Raw genomic sequence first — 13,239 nt, 5'->3', positions numbered from 1 at the left:
GGATATAACTAATATGAGAATTTGTTTCTCTTAGATAGGCATGTTTATTATAATTTATTATGTATTTGTAACAAACTTTTATTTTTTTTTTAACCCTTACCTTCCGTCTTGGAGTCAATACTGTGTATTAGCTCCAAGGCAGAAGAGTGGTAAGGGCTAGGCACTTGCCCAGGGTCACACAGCTAGGAAGTGGCTGAGGCCGGATTTGAACCTAGAACCTCCCGTCTCTAGGCCTGGTTCTCAATTCACTGAGCTACCCAGCTGCCCCCTGTAACAAACTTTTAAAGAGGATCTAAGAGGGTAGTGGCAGATGAAAGCTCTGTGGAAAACGAGGGTTTTTTTATGATGAGAAGACAAAGAGAAGTCATACATAAGTTAAGGCTAAAAGGAAACAATTTTCCTAAGAAATAGGTCTGATTATGTCACTCTTCCTACTAGAAAACATTCACGGGCTTTCCTATTATCACTAAGATAAGATATAAATATCCTTGCCTGACACAAGCCCTCTACAATCTTTCTTTCTCACAACTTCCTAGCTTTATTTCAAATTATTCCCCTTCAGATGATATATAGAGCATTTTGGTATAAAACATCTTGCAGACTTTACAGTGCTACGTAAATCAGCATCATCATTATTACTACCATGAAATTATTTGTGTATTCTGTGTTCCAAGCCAACTGTTTCTATTCCGTGCTTCTAACCAACAATCCATTTTCCACCTGTGCTTATTTTCTTAAGGAATTGCTCCTAAACCTGAGAATGCCCTCCATCCTCCCCTCTGCCCCCTCAGAATTCTGATCCTACTTCTGTGCTCAGAAGGTGTCTGGATGAAATGTTTTTGACTGAAATAGCATCACTGTGCAGCTAACTCAACCTGGGATGCTCAACTCCCTCAATGCCCTCTTCCCTTTGATTGGTGGACTGGCGGATAGAACACTAAACTCCTCTTAAAAGCTGTCTTTTATAAAGAGAAGGTTTCCAGCTCACTCTCTGCTTTTCATCTCTGTTTGGTTTCAATTCTATGGAACAAGATGCCACCACTCCAGTATCTGTCAGTGGCTGCTGCCTCTTTACATTTTCTTTTTGAATGTTGCCTTCTCCAATTAAATTGTAAACTCTTTAAGGGCATGGATTGTTTTTCTCTTTGTTATTTTTTTCTCTAGAATTTAGCCTGGTTCCTGGAACAGAGTAGGTGCTTTGTTGTTCTTCATTAGTTTCAATTGCATCTGACTCTTTGTGACCCCTTTTGGAGTTTTCTTGGCAAAGACACTGGGAGTAGTTTTCCATTTCCCTATCCAGTTCATTTTACAGATGAGGAAAATGAGGCAAACAGGGTTAACTGACTTGCCCAAGATTAAGTGATTCAGGTCTTTCTTACTGCAGGTCCCAAACTCAGTGGGAACAACATATCCCTTTTCACTGGCTACTTAATAAGGGTTTATTGTATTAAACTGAAATTCCCCTGGTTGTTAGTTCTCTTTCCCTCTCCAAATCACCTTATTTATTTATGTACATGTAGCGTGTAGTGACCTCTCTCCTCCCTCCAGTAGAATTGAGAACAATCATTTAGTCATTATTGTCAATAAGTTGTTTTTTTTGGGGGGGGGGAAGGAGAGGATTGGCATTAACCGTCTGTCTCAGAATTGTTATTAAATATCAGTTCTAAGACAGAAAGCTGATAAGGTCCAAGCAATTAGGATTCAGTGCCTGGATCATACAGCTACAAAGTGTCTGAGGTCAAATTAAAGAAAATTTTTTGATCATGCAAAACACACTTCCATATTGGTTATTGTTGTAAGAGCATACTCATACAAAACCAAACCTTTAAAAGAAAACCATAAATACAAAGTTGTGAAAGATCATATGCTTTGATCTGCACCCATCTGACTCTAACAGTTCTTTCTCTTGTCATAAATCTTTCAGGATTGTTCCAGATCATTACATTGCTGAGAGTAGCCCTGTTTTCACGTTTGATCATTGTACAATATTGCTGTTATTGTGAACAATGTTCTCCCAGTTCTGCTTATTTCACTGTGCATCAGTTCATGCAGATCTTTCCAGCTTTTTCTGAAATCATATTGTTTACCATTTCTGATAGCACAATATTCCATCACCAACATATTCCATAGTTTGTTCAGTTATTCCCCAATTGATAGATTTCCCCTCAATTTCCAATTCGTTGCCACTACAAAAAGAGCTTCTATAAATATTTTTGTACAAATAGGTCCTTTCCCTGTTTTTATTATCTCATTTGGATGCAAACCCAGTAGTGGTATTCCTGGATCAAAGGGTACATAAGTTTTACAGCCCTTTGGGCATAATTCCAAATTGCTCTCTAAAATGGTTGGGTCAGTTCACAACTCCACCAGCAATGCATTAATGTCCCAATTTTGCCACATCTCCTCCAACATTCGCCACTTTCCTTTACTTCCATATTGGCCAATCTGATAAGTGTGAGGTACCTCAGAGTTGTTTCAATTTGCAGGTCTCTAATCAAGAGAGATTTAAAATATTTTTTTCATATAATTATTGACGGCTTTGATTTCTTCATCTGAAAATCGCTAGTTTATATCCTTTGACCATTTGTCAATTGGGGAATGGCTTGTATTCTTATGAATTTGAATTCATTCTCTATAAATTTGAGAAATTGGACCTTTATCAGAGAAATTTGTTATGTTTTCCCAGTTTATTGTTTCTCATATAATATTGGTTACATTCATTTTGCTTGTATAAAAGCTTTTTAATTTAATAAAATAAAAATTATTCATTTTACAACTTATAATGTTCTCTATCTCTTATTTGGTCATAAATTCTTCCCTTCTCCAAACATCTGCCAAAATAAACTATTCCATATTCCCCTAGCTTAGTTATGGTATCACTCTTTATATCTAAGTCATATAACCATTTTGATCTTATCTTGGTTTAGGGTATGAGATAATGGTCCATACCCAGTTTCTGCCATACTATTTTTTAATTTTCCCAGATGTTTTTGTTAAACAGTCAGTTCTTATTCCAAAAGCTGGGGTCTTTGAGTTTATCAAACACTGGGTCGCTAAGGTCATTTACCCCCTCTATATTGCATATCTTATCTATTCCATTGATTTACTGTTCTATTTCTTAGCCAGTACTAGACTATTTTGATGATTACTGCTTTATAATACAGCTTGAGATCTGGTATTGCTAGGCAACCATCCTTCACATTCTTTTTCATTAATCGCCTTCATATTCTAGACCTTTAGTTCCTCCAGCTATATTTTGTTCTTTTTTTTCTAGTTCTAGAAAATAATTATTTGATAGTTTGGTATAACACTGAATGAATAAATTAATTTCAGTAAGATTGTCATTTTTATTGTATTTGCTCAGCCTATCCATAAGCAATTAATATTTTTCCAATTGTTTAGATCTGACTTATTTGTGTGAAAAGTGTTGTGTAATTATGTTCATATAATTCTTGGATTTATCTTGGCAAGTATGTTCCCAAGTGTTTTATATTTTCCAGAGTTATTTTAGGTCTTTTTATCTCTTACTGCCGAATTTTATTAGTAATATATAGAAATTCTGATGATTTATGTGGATTTATTTTGTATCCTGTAACTTCACTAATGTTACTTATTAATTCAAATACTGTTTAGTTGATTCTCTAGAATTCTCTAAATAAAGATCTATGAAGAGTAATAGTTTAGTTTCCTCATTGCCCACTTCAATTGTTTCGATTTCTTTTTTTTTCTTATTGCTAAAGCTAGCATTTCCAATATAGTTGTGTTACGGGCATCCTTGCTTCACTCCTGATCTTACTGAGAAGGCTCCTAACTTATCCCCATTACGGATGATATTTGCTGATGGTTTTAGGTAGATACTATTTATCATTTTAAGGAATGACATATTTATTCCTATTCTTTCAAATATTTTTAATAGAAATAGATGTATTTTTGTCAAAGGCTTTTTGCATCTATCAGGATAATCATGTAGTTTTGGTTAGTTTGGTTATTGATATGGTCAATTATGCTGATAGTTTTCCTAATATTAAACCAGCCCTGCATTCCTGATATAAATTCCATTTGGTCATGGTGAATGATTCTTGTGATATATTGCTGTAGTCTTCTTGCTAGTATTTTATTTTGAAATTTTGCATTATATTTGCATTATTTGTAAATACATATATATAATTTATATATATATATTGCAAATATATATATTGCATATGCATATGTTGCAAATATAATATACATATTGCAAATAATATATTTGCAAATATAATACAAAATTTGCATTATATTCAGAGAGAAAATTGGCCTATAATTTTCTTTCTGTTTTGGCTTTTCCTGGCTTAGGTAACAGCACTATATCTGTGTCATAAAAAGAATTTGGTAGGATTTCTTCACTTCCTATTTTCCCAAATAGTTCATATAGTATTGGGATTAATTCTTTTTTAATTGTTTGGTAGAATTCACTTGTGAATCCATCTGGCCCTGGGAATTTTTCCTAGGAAGTCTATTGGTGAAACCATCAATTTATTTTTCTGAGATGGAATTATTTAAGCTTTCTATTTCCCAGCAATTTATATTTCCCTAACTATTCATCCATTTCACTTAGATTGTCAGATTTATTGGAATGTAATTTGACAAAATAGCTCCTAACAATTGCTTCAATTACTTCTTCATTGGTGGTGAGATCACCCTTTTCATTTTTGATACTTATTATTTTTTATTTCCTTTTTTAAATCAAATTAACCAATACCCTGCCTATTTTATTTGTTTTTTTCCCCATAAAACCAACCACTAGTCTTACTTATTAGTTCAATGGTTCTCTTACTTTCAATTTTATCAATTTCTAGGATTTCCAATTTAGTATTTAATTGGAGATTTAAAATTTGTCCTTTTCTAGTTTATTCTTTTAGTTACATGCCAAATCATTTATCTGCCTTTTCTCTATTTTATTCATATAAGCATTCAGGGATATAAAATTTCCCAAGTATTGCTTTGGATGTATCTGATAAATTTCAATATGCTATCTCCTCATTGTCAATCTCATTAATAAAATTATTGATTGTTTCTATAATTTTTTCATTGACCCATCTCTTTTTTAGAATTAGATTATTTAGTTTCCAATTAATTTCTATTTGTCTTTCCTTGGACCCTTATAAATTATAATTTTTATTGCATTATTATCTGAAAATGATATACTTATTAATTATGCTTTTATGCATTTCATTGTGAATTTTTTGTGCCCTAATGATGGTAAATGTTTGTGTAGATGCCATTTACTGCTGAAAAGAAGGCATATTCCTTCCTATTCCCATTCATTTTTCTCAAGAGATCTATTAGTTATAACTTTTCTAAATTTCATTCACTTCCTTTCTTTCTTTCTTTTTTGGGCAGGGAGTTTGATTTATCTAGCCCTAAAAGCTCTAAAAATTGCTTTAGCTTTATCTGAGATCATGATTGTTACTCCTGCTTTTTTTTTACTTTGGATGACGCACATTAAATTCTGCTCTACCCCTTATCTTTACTCTGTGTGTGTATCTCCCTGACTCAAATGTATTTCTTGAAAATAACATATTGTAAGATTCTGGTTTTTAATCTAACTGCTATCTACTTTATGGAGTAAGTTCATTCCACTCACATCCATAGTTATGATTAACAACTATGTATTCCCTTCTGCCTTATTTTCCCCTTTTGATTCTAATATTTCTTTTTTTCACTCTGTCCCTCCTGCCTTTTTCTCTCTCCCTTTTATTACCATCTCCCTTGTCTTCCTCATCTACTTCTCTGCAGGGTAAGATAGGATTCTATGCCCAAATAGGTATGGTTGTTATTCTTGCTCTGAGCTAATTATGACGAGAGTAAGGCATAAGAATTGTCCATCATAACTCTCATCCTTCTCTCAACTGCAATAATTTTTCATGCCTCTTAAGGTGTTTACCCCATTCCACCTATCCTTTCCCTTTTCTCTCAGTGCAATCCTCTTTTTCACTCCTTGATTTTTTATATCAGATCATCCTAATCAGCTTACTCTCACACCCTCTGTCTATGTATACTACTTCTAATTGTTCTAATACTGCAAAATTATTTTAAGCATTATGAATATCATCTTTCCATGTAGGAATAAATATAGTTTGACCTTATTTAATCCTTCAAATTTTCTCTTTCTTATTTATTTTTTTAGGCTTCTCTTGGGTCTTATGTTGGTATATAAATTTTCTATTTAGGTCTGATCTTTTGTTAAATGACCTTTTTTCCCCTGAAAGGATATACTTAGTTTTGTTGGATAGGTGATTCTGGGTTGTAAACCTTCCAGGATATCATATTCCAAGCCTTCCATTATTTTAGTGTGGAGGCTGTTAAATCATATGTAATCCTGATTGTAGCTTCATGGCATTTGAATTGTTTCTAGCTGGTTGCAGTATTTTTAATTTGACTTGGGGTAGGGAGCTCTTGAATTTTGCTATAATATTCCTTAGAGATATCATTTAGATATTTATTGCAGGAAGTGATCTGTGGATTCTTTTACTTTCTATTTTACCTTTTTGTTCGAAAATATCAGGATAGGTTTCTTTGATAATTTCTTATATTATGATGTCCGGGCTTTTTTCTTCATGGCTTTCAAGGAGTCCAATAATGATTAAATTATCTCTCCTAGATCTATTTTCCAAGTCAATTGGTTTTTTTAAGTGAAATAGTTCACATTTTCTTCTTTTTTTTATTCTTTTGATTTTGTTTTATTGTTTCTTGATGTCTCACGATGTCTCTTGTTGTCTCATGTGTCTGTGTCTTGCTCTTCTATGTCTCCATAAAAATTTTCTATGGTTAGGTGTTTTATTTTATTTTTTATGTTTGTTCATTTTTCTAGTCTTTTTTTTACGTCACTTTTTCTTAAAGGTGGGCTCTGTTCTCAGGGTAGAGAGACCACTCTATTAAACTTCAGTTTTTCCTTGATGCTACCCTCATCTCTATTTCTGGGTTTCTGCAAGTTTAAGTTCTTTCAAGGTGGTATGACAGCCTATAGGCTGGGAGCTCTAAAAGCCACCTTCCACTGCTGATTCAATCACCCCCTGAGATAGCTGATGATTTTCTGATCTCAGAGCACTGTGAACTACCCTGTGATGAGATTAAAAGTCTAGTCACAGGCTTGAGTAGAGGCTTTTGGTTTCACTCTAGCCTTAATCAGGTCAGGCACATTGTAGATTATCTTGCTTTGGGGCTTGTAACTTTGCCTTGAGCTTTAATAGGGGCTAGATCTGGGTCTTGGTCTGGGCTTACACAGGGCAACCAGCTTTAGACTGCCCTGTGCTAAGTTTGGGGCCTTGCCTTGGGTTTACACAAACCAGGTGTGTTCAGATAGACTGTCTTGTGCTTGGATTTTGGACTTTACTACAGGCTTGAGCCATTGGAGCTCATTGAGAAGTCAGGGGTGTCATGGTCATCAATCTGTATTTAACACTGCTACCTTGACCCTTACTACCTGGAAGGCCAAGTGTATTAGTTTTCACCTCTTTTTCAGGTGGCACCCTTAAGAAGGATGGGGAGATGGGTATCTAGGCTTTCTTCCAAATGTTATTTCCTCAATTGAGGCATGATCTCCTACACCTTAATTACATTTAATCACTAAAAACTGGATTATCCTTTACAAATGAATATTTACTTCCAAAAGGTACTAATAAACTCTACCAACAACAATATGTATATTTATTTCATTCCACCAATTCTGTGGTAGGACAGTGGATTACATTCATAATTTTGCTTGGTTCTTCTCTAGCATGATCTTATGCTCTAAATCCAAAGTATATTGACTTTCCCACTATGAACAATGATTTGGGTAAAATGAATGAAAGTGAGGCAGTACTAGATGACGTGGACAGTGATGCTGTGTCATCAAGAAGGCATCAAGTCCCAGTTAGTGCCAAAAGATGGAAGGAGTGAGAAAAGAAAAGGTTTAAGATGAAAATAAGGGTTGCTAGGTGGTTCAATGGATAGAGAGATAAGCCTGGAGGCAGGAGGTCCTGGGTTCAAATTTGGCCTCAGACATTTCCTACATGTATGACTCTGGGTAAGTCATTTAACTTAAATTAAGTCACTACCTAGCCCTTATTTTTCTTCTGCCCTAGAACCAATATTTGGTATCAATTCTAAGACAGAAGGTAAAGGTTAAAAAAAGATGAAAGCAAATTTGTCAGATATAGAGCAAGTATTCCAAAGTGTTGCATGGAGACATTTTAAGGGTAGAATTGAGGGGAAAGGAATAAGTATTTATATATAGTGCTTACATACTATGTTCTAGACACTATGCTATGTGCCTTACAAATGTGCTATGCACAATTATTACCTAATTTTATCCTCACAACAACTCTAAAAGGCAGTACTATTATTTCCATTTTACAATTGAGGAAACTGAGGCAAAGAGGTTAAGTGACTTGTCTATGGTCTCATTAGGCATATCTGAGGCTGGATTTGAATTCAGGAATTCCTGACTCCAGCCCCATCCGCCTTTTCAGTGCACCACCTAGCAGGATAAGAGTGAGAGAGAGTACAGATGGGGATGAGGAAGGTAGTTCAGAATCACTGTGAGGGGAAATTTGAGGCCATCGGATTATACTAACCTTGGAGGAACGAATTCATGGAAGATCAGTGTAGACTGCTGATGGAAATAGGTGATTAAACTGTCCCAGGCCCTCTCCATATATGAGATGGTGGTACTGTGTCCTGAGAGACCCAAGAAGCCTCCTTCAAAATAGGCAAATATCCAAGCCTATGGCCTGGGGGAGTCTTGTCAGAAGGCAAGAACTGGCAGTACAAGTTTGGCCAGGTCTGAGAATAGCTTCCTGAGAAGTGGAGAAGAAGTCTCTGGAAGGAAGAAGCCAGAGGTGGGTGGCCTGGATGGGAATGATAAAGGGTTCCCTGAGAAGTATGTAGAGCAAAGAGGCCAGGAGGTGGGTGGCCTGGCTCGAGGCTAAAGTAGGTCAAGGACTATTCTGTTTCTATCTTTGTTTCACTATTACCTAATAATAATAGCTAACATTTATATAATAGCTAACATTTATGTAGAGGTGTTCAAAGCAGCTATGTGACACAATGGATAGAGTTCTGGACCTAGAGACATGTTCAAATGTGGTTGTGGATACTTGCTAACCATGTGACCCTTAGAAAATCACTTAACCTATGCCTACCTCAGTTTCCTCATCTGTAAAAGAAGGAAAACAAAATCATCTACCTCCAAGGATTCCATACAAGTCAAATGGGATAGTTTCATTCAGAACTTTGCAAACTTTAAGATGCTATATAAATACTACTAGCTATTACTATCTTTCAAAATATTTTATTTTTTCCAATTACATGTAAGACATGTAAAAAATTTTTAAGTCCAAATTCTTCCCATCCCCTCTACCCTCTCCATTCCCTGAGATAGGAAGCAATGGATTGTACAAAGCAATTTGATATGGATTATACATGTAGTTATTGTTATCTTAAAATCACCAAGCTGTACATATTTTTGGACCTGATCATTATACAACAGGAATATACCCCAAGAAGGCCAATGATCAAGAGAAAGGTCCTGTACATAACAAAATATTCATAACAGCACTTCACAACTAGACACTAGGAACAAGAAGGAGGAGGAGAAGAAGAGGAGGAGGAGGAAAGAGGAGGAAGAGAAAAAAGAAGAAGATGGCTGAGGACAATGAGAAGGAAAATGGGGACAACTAGAAATAAAATGAATGCTGATTGGGAAGTAGCTGAACATAGAATAAATATATAAATGCATTGGAATATTATGGTGTCATAAGAAATGGCAAATAAGAATCCTGAGAAACATGAGAAGGTGATGCAGAGTAAGTCTTGAATAATCTTGGTTCTAAGAATAAAATCTTCCATCTCCTTCTCAGAGAAATATGGACAATGAATGTGGAATGGCTGGTGAGCAGTGGAACATGGTAGAGAATTTCAGTTGTGATGCATGTGCCTTTGTTTTTACTTAAATGTTTCTCTTTGTTACAAGGGTCATAGACTAGAGTTGGAAGCAATTTTAGAGGTCATTAAGTCCCATTTTACAAATGAGGAATCTAAGTCACAGAGAGCAACTTGCCCAGGGTTAGTTACACAGCAAGTGGGTGAGTGTCTGAGGTGGAATTTGAATTTAAATCATCTTGATTCTAAAGCTAAGCATTCTATTCATTAATTTGGGCTGCCTCAATAATGAAGGGAGAAGATTAGGAAGAATGACAGGCATGAGCAACTAAGCTGAACAATAATTTTGAGTAGATGATAAAAAAATTAGAATAAAAATAAAATAGTGATTTAGAGATGAAAGCAATATTGAAAATTTTTTATTTTCATTTGGTTCTAGATTTAATCAAAGTGCTAAAGGGAAGGACCCATTGTAAAACAGGGAGAGCCAGATTGGAGGCATGGCCCTGTTTCAAACCCTAAAAAATTCTCTTTGGAGGAATGTGAAGATAATTTTAGGGTTGTGACTTAAAATCTAGATTTAATTGGCCACCAGGGAAATCCCAAATAAAATACCCAAGTCAGTCTGGAAATGTGTGGTAATTTAATTAATATTGAGGGAAGGAATTTAAGGAAAAGTAGGGAAGAGGATATAGGATTTCTCCTGCCTGGCCTGTGCCAGGGGGAGTTTAAAATTCCCACCTCTAAGTCTCTGAAGAAGATTAGAGGCTTCTAAGAGGATAAAGTTGGAAAAGTAAAGGAGGGAAACAGCCAGAAACTCACTACCGAACCTGACAATAGCTTATAGCCACGCTAAGATGCTGAAACATCCAGCATGCTACTATCAGCCAACTCTCCACTGCCAAAGGTACTGAAGAGAGGAAGTGATGTGAAATATATAGATCTTTTATTCTTGTGTCCCCTCCTCTAAATTTTCACGTCTACCAATCATATCAGAGGATTTTCTCCTGGACTTCCCATTCTTTAGTTCTCATCTTCTTTGATTAGATTATATCTTTTGAGTTACTTAACACTTCTTTGTTAAGTTCACCTTTTGTTAGTTACTTAACCTTTTTGTGATTAATTTAACCTTTATAGTTACTTAACATTTTTTTGTAGTAAGATCTAAAATAGACTTAGCTTAAAGTTCTAGCTTCACTATAAAGTAAGAACTAAGACAACTTTATCTTCCCCTAAAGTATGGTCTAAGTAGAGTGGAGTAATTTAGAGTTCCCAAAACATTCCTGATTTTGTTAAACTAAATATCTTCATTGTTACAATTAGGAAATAATTAAATCCAACCTTCATAGGAAGCTGGTGGCTCAGTGACAATAGAACATAGGTTCTGAAGTCAGGAAGACCAGGGTTCAAATCCAGCCTCAGATATTATATGGCCCTGAGCAATCACTCAACCTCTATTTGCCTCAGTTTCCTCATCTGCGAAATGACTAACTTCCTAGAGTTGTTAAGAATAAATAAGAAAGCTCTTAACACAGCAATCGATATGTGTTAGCTATTTTGAAGGCTAATGTCTTTTGCGTTAGATTGCCTCTGTTCCTGACTTTGACCTCTTCTGCTGTCTAGTACCCTACTATGCTCTTCTCTAGAATCTTATTTGTTGGAAACTTTCATGGAAGATATTTCTAGAGCAGGCCTTGCTGGCTAAACCCTGGCATCTTCTTGACTCCAGCATCAATAGGAAATCCCTTAAATTGGCTTGAGTAAGACCCCATAGATCCAATCAGTTGCCAAACCTCGTTGTTTCTTCATAGATAACCTCTCTGTCATCTGTAACTTTCTCTCAACTCACATGGCTACCATGCTCCTCACCAGGACTGCTGCAGTAACTTAAGAGGTCTCCTTGCCTCAAGTCAGCTCCTCATGCCAATCTATCCTCCACACAGCTGCCAAAGAAATTTCTGCAAAGTACTGAGCTGACCATATTATACCACTGCTCCAATCCCATTGATTCCTGATTATCTCCAGGATAAAACATAAACTCCTCTGCTTGGTTTTTAAAGCTTTTCCTAAATTGACTTCAAACTACTTTCCAGCCTCCCTTCTCCTTCTCCTCTTTTTTTTCCTCCTCCTCCTCCTTGTCTCCCTACTCCATATTCTATCATTCAGTCAAATTGTCCTTCTTGCTGTTCCTTACATATATTGGATCTTGTGATTGTGCCTATTACTCTAGCTACATCATTCCTGATATGCTATCCATTTTCAGCCCTATCTCTTAGAGTCTCTTGTTAAGATGCGGCTGAAGTGCCACCTTCTACATAAAATCTTTCTAGATCCCTCAACTCCTAAGATCTTCCACCAAAAATTTGCCTTGCATTTATTCTGAGTAGATTTTGTCAAACCAACACTCATTTATTTATTTTGTAAAGTCCTTATAATCAATACTAAGTATTGGTTCCAAGATTTAGAAGAGTAGGAAGGGCAAAGCAATGAGGGTTGAGTGACTTGCCCAGGGACACATAGCTAGGAACTATCTGGGGCCACATTTGAACCCAGGACCTCCCATCATAAAGTCTGGCTCTCTATTCACTGAGCCACATAGTTGCCCCATCAACAAACATTTACTAAGTGTTTACTATGCTCCAGTCATTTTGCTATGCTCTGGGAATACAAAGGGAGAAAAAAAAACTATCAAGAAACTCACAATCTAATGGGGAAAATGACATGCAGACAACTGTATACAAACAAGATATATGCAGGATAAACTGGAGATAATCTCAGAAAGATGTGATTAAGATTAAAAAGGACTAGGAGAGGCTTCTTGTAGACAGTGGGATTTTAGCTGAGACCTGTGGAAGTCAAGGAAACTAGGAGTTGAAGGTGAAGAGGGAGAAAATTCCAAGCATAAGGGATAGCCAGTGAAAAAGCACAGATATGGAAAAAGAAATATTTTGTACAAGGTCAGTAAATCATAGAGTACATTGGAAACAGTAAAATGTAAGAAGAGCGAAAACTAGAAAGGAGGCAGCTTTCAAAGGACTTTAAAAACTAAACAGAAGACTTTGTCTTTGATATTGGAAGTAAAAGGGAACCATTGAAGTTTACTGAATAGGGAGGCAATGTGATCAGATTTGTGAGATCATTTTGATAGCTGAGAGGAAGGAGACCCTCTAATGCAGGGGTCTCCAAACTTTTTACACAGGGGGATGGTTCATTGTCCCTCAGACCACTGGAGGGACGGACTATAAAAAAAATTATGAACAAATCCCTACACACACCGCACATATCTTATTTTAAAGTAAAAAACAAAACAAAATAGGAACAAATACAATATTTAAA

This window comes from Monodelphis domestica, chromosome 4 (genome assembly GCF_027887165.1).
Source record: "Monodelphis domestica isolate mMonDom1 chromosome 4, mMonDom1.pri, whole genome shotgun sequence".
In the NCBI taxonomy this organism is placed as follows: domain Eukaryota; kingdom Metazoa; phylum Chordata; class Mammalia; order Didelphimorphia; family Didelphidae; genus Monodelphis; species Monodelphis domestica.
Note: the sequence above shows the minus strand (reverse complement) of the source record.